The sequence below is a fragment of the Octodon degus genome, unplaced genomic scaffold (genome assembly GCF_000260255.1).
Source record: "Octodon degus isolate 3935 unplaced genomic scaffold, OctDeg1.0 scaffold00079, whole genome shotgun sequence".
Taxonomy (NCBI): Eukaryota; Metazoa; Chordata; class Mammalia; order Rodentia; family Octodontidae; genus Octodon; species Octodon degus.
In genome coordinates, this window is record NW_004524655.1 from 5,521,756 (window position 1) to 5,528,585 (window position 6,830).

Here is a 6,830-nt window from a genome sequence, read left to right on the forward strand (position 1 = left end):
AGTGGTAGAGTGCAGACTTAGCATGTGTTTGATCTTCAGTACCATCAAATAAAGAGGAGCAACAAAGCAAACTGGACTAATGCTGTGTGTGTGTGTGTGTGTGTGTGTGTGTGTGTGTGTGTGTATGCATCTGTTGCTAGGGATCCAAGCCCAAGTGTTCTACCACTAAGCTACACCCCTAATGCTCTTTAAGATTCGATGTCAGGCACAGTCCTGAGCACTTTGCACTGTGTTACATTTAACCTTCACAAGAATCAACTTCAAGAGGCGTTCCCTCGCTCCTGGCCACTAACACAAAGCACTAACACACAGTCTCCGCTTTTGAACTGGATTTTTGGCCCACTGGATTGCCATCTCTAACACATGAAGTTCGCACTCACCTCAGGGCCTTTGCCCTTCCACTTTCCCTCAGCCTAACGCGTTCTTCCTATGCTCTTCTCTGGCCTGACTCCTTCTTGTCACTGAAGTCTCCACTCAGCTGCCAGCTCAGGGAAGCCCTCCACAATCATTCCATCTAAAGAAGTTGCCCTGTCACCCTCTCACTCCGTGAAGAGTATTCCTGCATATGCCTGCCACGTGGAACCCTTTTAATTCTGCAAAGGGATGAATATTGACTGCTTTTCTCCTTTATTGTTTCTGTGGGAGGATTTTTTTGGGAGGTTGTAGTACTGAGAACCCAAGGCCCCCACTCATGCTAGGTCAGTATTCTGTTACTGAGTCACATCCTCAAACACCCCAAAAACACACTTCAAAAAAAATTATTCGAGACAGGGTCTTCCTAAGCTGCCCAGGCTGGCCTCAAACTTGCAGTCCTTCTGCCTCAGCATCCTGAGTAACTGAAATTACATGTGGACACCCCCACACCCAGTGCTTAAAACAATACTTGTCATACATTTGTTCTCCATAAATATTTATGGGCAGGATGCTGCAGAACAAATTCACTTTATTTCTGTGTCAGTAACCTTGTCACAATGACATTTGCATCTCAGTCAGGAGATAACACAAGAATGTTTAGCAAGAAAACATGGACCAGTCTCTTGCTATGGCTTGGTTATAGTTTCTCCCCCAAAGGTTTGTGGGCTGGATGCTTGGTCCCCAGTGTAGGGGTTAATCTTTAATAAGAAGTCAGATCTCTCTTCCATAGGCAGATTCAAGACTGAGTTCAGTGAGTAAATACTGTCTTTGACGTAGCAATACCCTAACATCTACTACCTGGGAAGTCTCCTCCCTCAATCAGTAAAACGAATAGGGGCCACGGAGATGGCTCAGTGGAATAAGCACTTCCCTGGCAAGCGCAAGGGCCTGAGTTCAATCCCCGGTTCCACACACACAAAAAAAAAAGTCAGTAAAACGAATGGTGTGACACCCACATCAACAGAGAAGCAGAGAAGATAAAGGTATTTCTGATGCTGGGAGAATCAGGAGTCACTGTCACATAAAGATAAATGATATAGGAAGTGATTCATGAGAGACAACATGGGGACCTGAGTAGCTGCTCATAATTAGAGACCCCACCCAACCTGTGATTTTTCAACTTGAGCCAATAGCTGATACCAGTGTCAGTTTCTCTGTCCATGAATTTGTTTTTCAGGAATGAGATTGAACCCAGGGCCTTTGCACTGAGCTACATCCATGTTACAGTTGGAGTTTACATGGGAAAAGAATACAGGACAATAAATTTATAGGATTACTAGATAATATTCACCTAAAGCATCAAATGCGAAAGAGCGTGGGAGATCGGTCCACACGCGAGAGACCCAAAGAATCAACCTGAGGGCTTGGCTCCTGCGTCAATCTGTTGCGCGAGACCAGCTGGAGGCCTAGAGCACACGACAACATCTCATGCAAGTCTGTATCAAGAATCTGCACTGGAAAGGCCCAAAGGTCAGCAGCGGAAGCTAGAAACTGCATCAACGGGATAAAGGATGTGCACCAGCAGGCTGAGGGATCTGCACTGGAGCTGGGAAGCGACATTCGAGGTAAGGACCAGAGTTCCCCGAAAAAGAACCACAGCCATCCTCCAAAACAGTGAGGTCCCAAGCTCCACAGATAATGAGAACAGCTGAGTTCCTATCAGGAAAACCAGCACGACAAGTTTCTCCCGGAGAGTCAACAGCCCACCATCCTCCCGCTCCAGGCCTCCTTTTATGCTGTAGGCAACCATCCTCAGGTGGGCCTTCCACACCCAGCACCATGCTGATTCAGTTCAGTTTGAGTGTTACACGCAGACCGTTCGTTAATCCACCACAGTCCCCCAACCCTTTTCATTTGTTATTTTGAGACAGGATATCATGAAGCCACTGTTACGGTTATGTCTGGTTGTCCCTACAGAGTCTCCTGTAGTCGGGAGTGGTGGTCTTTTTGGCTGCAGCTGAATCTGGAGTGTGTGATTTATTCATAGGGCAATGCTGGGAGTAAGGCTGGGTGACTGCTGGATCAGTCCACTGGTCGGACTGGCACCGTCCTAATCCCAGCAGTCTGGACAAGATAGAAGGGACAGAAAGAGGCTTGTTTTCCTCTTTTGCTCTTGTTGCACTGTCATGAACTGTCTTTTGCTGTCTTCCACTGCCATGAACTGTTGCCCCTCTGCCACGTTCTCAAGGCTGAAAGAAGCAACTTAACTCACCCTTTTCAATTAAGTACGTAGATTCGCTGACTCTCATCATGGAAAAAAGAATTTTCAGGATGCCCAGTGAAAGGAAGAATGAGGAGGATTTATAAGAGGAAGATACAGGATGCACTCAGGAGCTGAGTGCTGGTGCTCCAGGAAACGAGGGGCGTATAGTTGGGGCAGGGCACATATTTAAAAGCTGTTTCCAATACGGGTGACCTCAGATGTGTATGCTCACTGCCAGGTTACACTGCAAGCCATCCCCATGGGTTTGAAGTAAAGATAGGTGCTAGACAGCCTGTCTCCACGGGTGCTGCTTTCTGGGCTGAAGGAAAAGGCAATTTATAGGTGAAACGGACTAGGCAGACCTATTTGCAGCTTAAAGGGACTTGCCCAGGTTTTCTGTGTAGGGAGAAAGAAAAAAAGTAATTGGAAAGAGATGTCCATCCCTCAGGCAGCACGGTCTGGAGAACGGAGCTCCTCCAGTAAACTCTCGAAAGAAAAAAAGTAAATAAACCGCTCTGTGTTCTGAAGCTGCAGTTTTTCTTTTAAAGTACAGTTTTAAATTCTTGATTTCTTTGCCTCCTTTCTACCTAGCTTTATTTCTTCTAGCCAAGCTCAAGTTGAAAGCACAACATAGGGGCCGGGGAGATAGCTCAGTTGAATAAGAGCGTGCCTGGCAAGCCCAAGGGCCTGAGTTCAATCCCCGGTTCCCGCAAAAAAAATAAATAAATAATAAAATAAAAAATAAAAGCACAACATACCATTGCAAGTCAGGCCATCCCAAACGTAACTTTTAGAGTTTGTGGTACTTCATCTATCTGCCTCCACATGCTGCAGTAAGAAATGAACAGAACACACAAGCAATAATAAGCAACAACAACAACAAAAAAAAAAATCCTCCAAGTTCAATGAAGACTAAAATGTCCCTACTTGAAGTGTCACTGTTGCTTCCCATCATTTAACTGTGTGTACTGTGTCTGTGATAGGTATTCGAAATACCAGCTATCTCTGATTCTTTTGTTCAGTTACTTCTGCTAGAAAAGGGCCAGGCCATTCACTGTCAGCTCAGGGGTTACATTTGTACAAATTGGAAAGAGATGTCCATCCCTCAGGCAGCACGGTCTGGAGAACGGAGCTCCTCCAGTAAACTCTCGATACCTGCTTGCCTCCTGTGGCCGACATCTATGCGCAGGACACACCTGTACAGTCCCAGTCACTGGGCTGTCCCCTGGATCAAAAACCACTGACAGCATCTTCAGGGTACCACTTAGTAGTGGTATCACAAGTTCATGCTTTCACTGTTACCTACCCCAGAGTAGAAGTCTTGAAGCTTTCTGTTTGCATCAAAGCATCTGCATAGCTCAGATAAGGCATTCACAGCTCCTGAGTTCTTCCTTATCTCTTAAATTGCTCAAGACAGAACCAGAAACTCATGGCTTCCTCCCTGCTCCTTGTGAGCAAGCCAAAGCCACTATCAGAAAAATAGCTCAAGGAATATATGCTGGGTCATCCACAGGATCTTGGCCTGTTTAGCAAGAACATTCAACCTTTCTAATTACAGAACACTGACTCATTTCAGGCTGTCAATCATCGGGTCTCAGGAGCCTTTGCTGGCTCCTGTCCCCTTGCCTGGCCTGGTTTAAGTCTCTTCTGGGCTCCTGCAGCATTCCTTGCCTATTTGTACTACCACCTTCCTGTGAGTCTATTCAATGGATTCCTTTTGGATCAGGAATCATGTTACTTATTTTTGCATACATCCTTGAAGTAGGAAAATTTTCTTTTTTAAATTATTTTCTTTTTTAAATTTTATTTGTGTGTGTGTGTGTGTGTGTGTGTGGCCAGCTCGGCCCACCAGGGGGCGGGCTGGCTGGCATGTGGTGCTGGGGGATTGAAACGCGGTCCCTTTGCTTTGCTGAGCTTGTTCTAAGTAGGTGCTTTAGACCACTGAGCCATCTCACCAGCCCAGGAAAATTTTCTAACAATGCACAAGCAAATAAACTAAAAAGTGGAAGTCTCCATCCTATCTACTATTTCCAGTGCACTAACAGAGTGCTGTATAATCCTTCCAGAAGTCTCCATTTGCAAGAAGTGATGCTAATATAAGTGCTAGTGGTTAGGGAGACATTGCTAAGAGTCAAATGCTGCACTTAAGCATCCCTTGTGCTTGTTCCCAAGAATTCACAAAACAAGCCCGTAAGATAGCCTTACTTTGATGCCATTTTTCACAATAGAAGAAGCCAAGGTGACAGTTACTAAATGGCAAATCCAGAACTGAATCTTAACTCCTGTTGTTCTGTCTCCTGTTTTCAAAACTTGTAGTGGGTATAGACACTTCGCCAAAGTTACCCACACAATTCTTTCTTCTTAATGTTGCTCAGTATCCTATGCATTTAGCAACTCATCTACTGATAAATTTAAGAATTTTCTAGTTTTTCCTCTTATATTATCAAATCTGAGATTTCTTTGATGGTAAGAAATATTCTATTTCAGGAAGATTAAAGCATTTTTTAAAATGTTTCTTATAGCTGCTATGCTGTGTTCTTAAAGACCATGCTGTAAAGAAACACCCTTAAATATAAATTTTCATGTATGTGTTTCTATAGAAACTTCCTAGAAAAAAAAAAAAAAAAGAAACTTCCTAGAAGTACAACTGAATGTAAAAATGAAGATGTGAGTTTTAATACATACCATCAAATTCCCTCCGGGATGCCAGGGAGATGACTCAGTGGAATAAGCGCTTCTCTGGCAAGTGCAAGGGCCTGAGTTCAATCCCCAGTTCCGCAAAAAAAAAAAAAAAAAAATCACCCAGAGTATACATTTGGGCTGGTGAGATGGCTCAGTGGTCTAAGGCACCTACTTAGAACAAGCTAAGCTAAGCAAAACACAGGGACCTTGGTTCAATCCCCCAGCACCACATGCCAGCCAGCCCTGCCCCCTGGTGGGCTGAGCTGGCCACACACACACTAAATAAATAAATAATAAATAAATAAATAAATCTTTAAAAAAAAAAAAAATTCCCTCCGGGAGACTTTATGTTAATAATTTGTGTTCCCATTTACTTAACAAAATTGTCTGGGACAAATATTTAGTGGACATAATGCATGATGCAACCCAGAAATTTCCAAGTATTTTGTGCTACACAAACCCCAAAAAATAAAAAATATGACTCTGATAGTAAGAAAGATTAGAATATTTTAGTATCTTATGTGTGTAGTTCTTACCGAAACATTGCCCACAGTAAAAGACAAATGCTAATATTTTATATACTGAATGTGTCAAAAATGATTACACAATATAGTGCAAAATAATTTATTAAAAAGCTGTGTACTCAGTTTGATAAATATATACCAACAACTCCAGTGTTTTACAACTCCCAAGATACTACAGGTAGGAAATTTTCAGAATTAGTATGGCCTGCCATTTTTTCAGACACTTGCAAAACACGGGCCTCCATCTTCCACTCTAAACCTACTAATCTCCAGAGATTATAATTTGGCTAGTCTGGAGTTGGAGCTGCATTTTAAATAAGCACTCCGGATAATTCTAACGCACTGCAAAGCAGAACTCCCATTGCTTTACAGGGCGATAAGAAGAGAAGTTACTTAATGTGATTTGCATTTTAGAAACACTCCTTTTGCTGCAAAATGTACAATCAACAAGAAGTGAGCTGAAACATTTTAGGGCATCCTCACGGTCCCGGGTGCGAGCAGAAGGGCCCAGACCCTGGACGCACTCGGGTGCCTCCCGCGGGCCATCAAAGAACCCAGCCCGGGCGCGCCCCGGAGCTGCCAACTGCGACTGCGCACTCCCAGGGGTGGGGAGGCCGGCCCGGGGGCTCCGGAGACCGCGCCAGCCCACACCGGAAACGGAAGTGAGGTCGAAAGAGCCTCGCGCTCTTCGCGGGTCGCCGCAGTCCCTCCCGCTCTAGGCGGGGTCGGCTCAAGGAGCCGCCGGAAGCGGAAGTCGCTAAGGGGTGGGGGAGTTGTTAGGAAAGTAGCAGGTTTTCCTCCCACTTCTTAGTTTCCATTCCCGGCTGCCGGAGCGGCTTGGGGCGGACTTTGAGACCTCTCCGGTTCTGCTGATCTGCTGGAACCGGCTCCCAGCCCGCGCCAACGTCTAAAGGGCGTGATAACACTGGTCCTCCGACCCTTCCCAAGGTCCTAGTGACCCCCCTCCCCCGGGTGACGGGAGTCCCGTCCCAGGTCCCTTCCCTGGC

At 45.2% G+C, this 6,830-nt stretch overlaps 1 protein-coding gene across 1 annotated transcript in view; it reads left to right on the plus strand.

Annotated features, from left to right (window-relative positions):
• Positions 1–6,543: 6,543 nt before the first annotated feature.
• Prkab1 (protein kinase AMP-activated non-catalytic subunit beta 1) overlaps positions 6,544–6,830 on the plus strand; it is a 13,391-nt gene continuing 13,104 nt past the window's right edge. The window contains exon 1 of the mRNA XM_004636240.2: positions 6,544–6,771. The gene's annotated coding sequence lies outside the window, so the exon portion shown is untranslated. The remainder of the gene's footprint in view (positions 6,772–6,830) is intronic.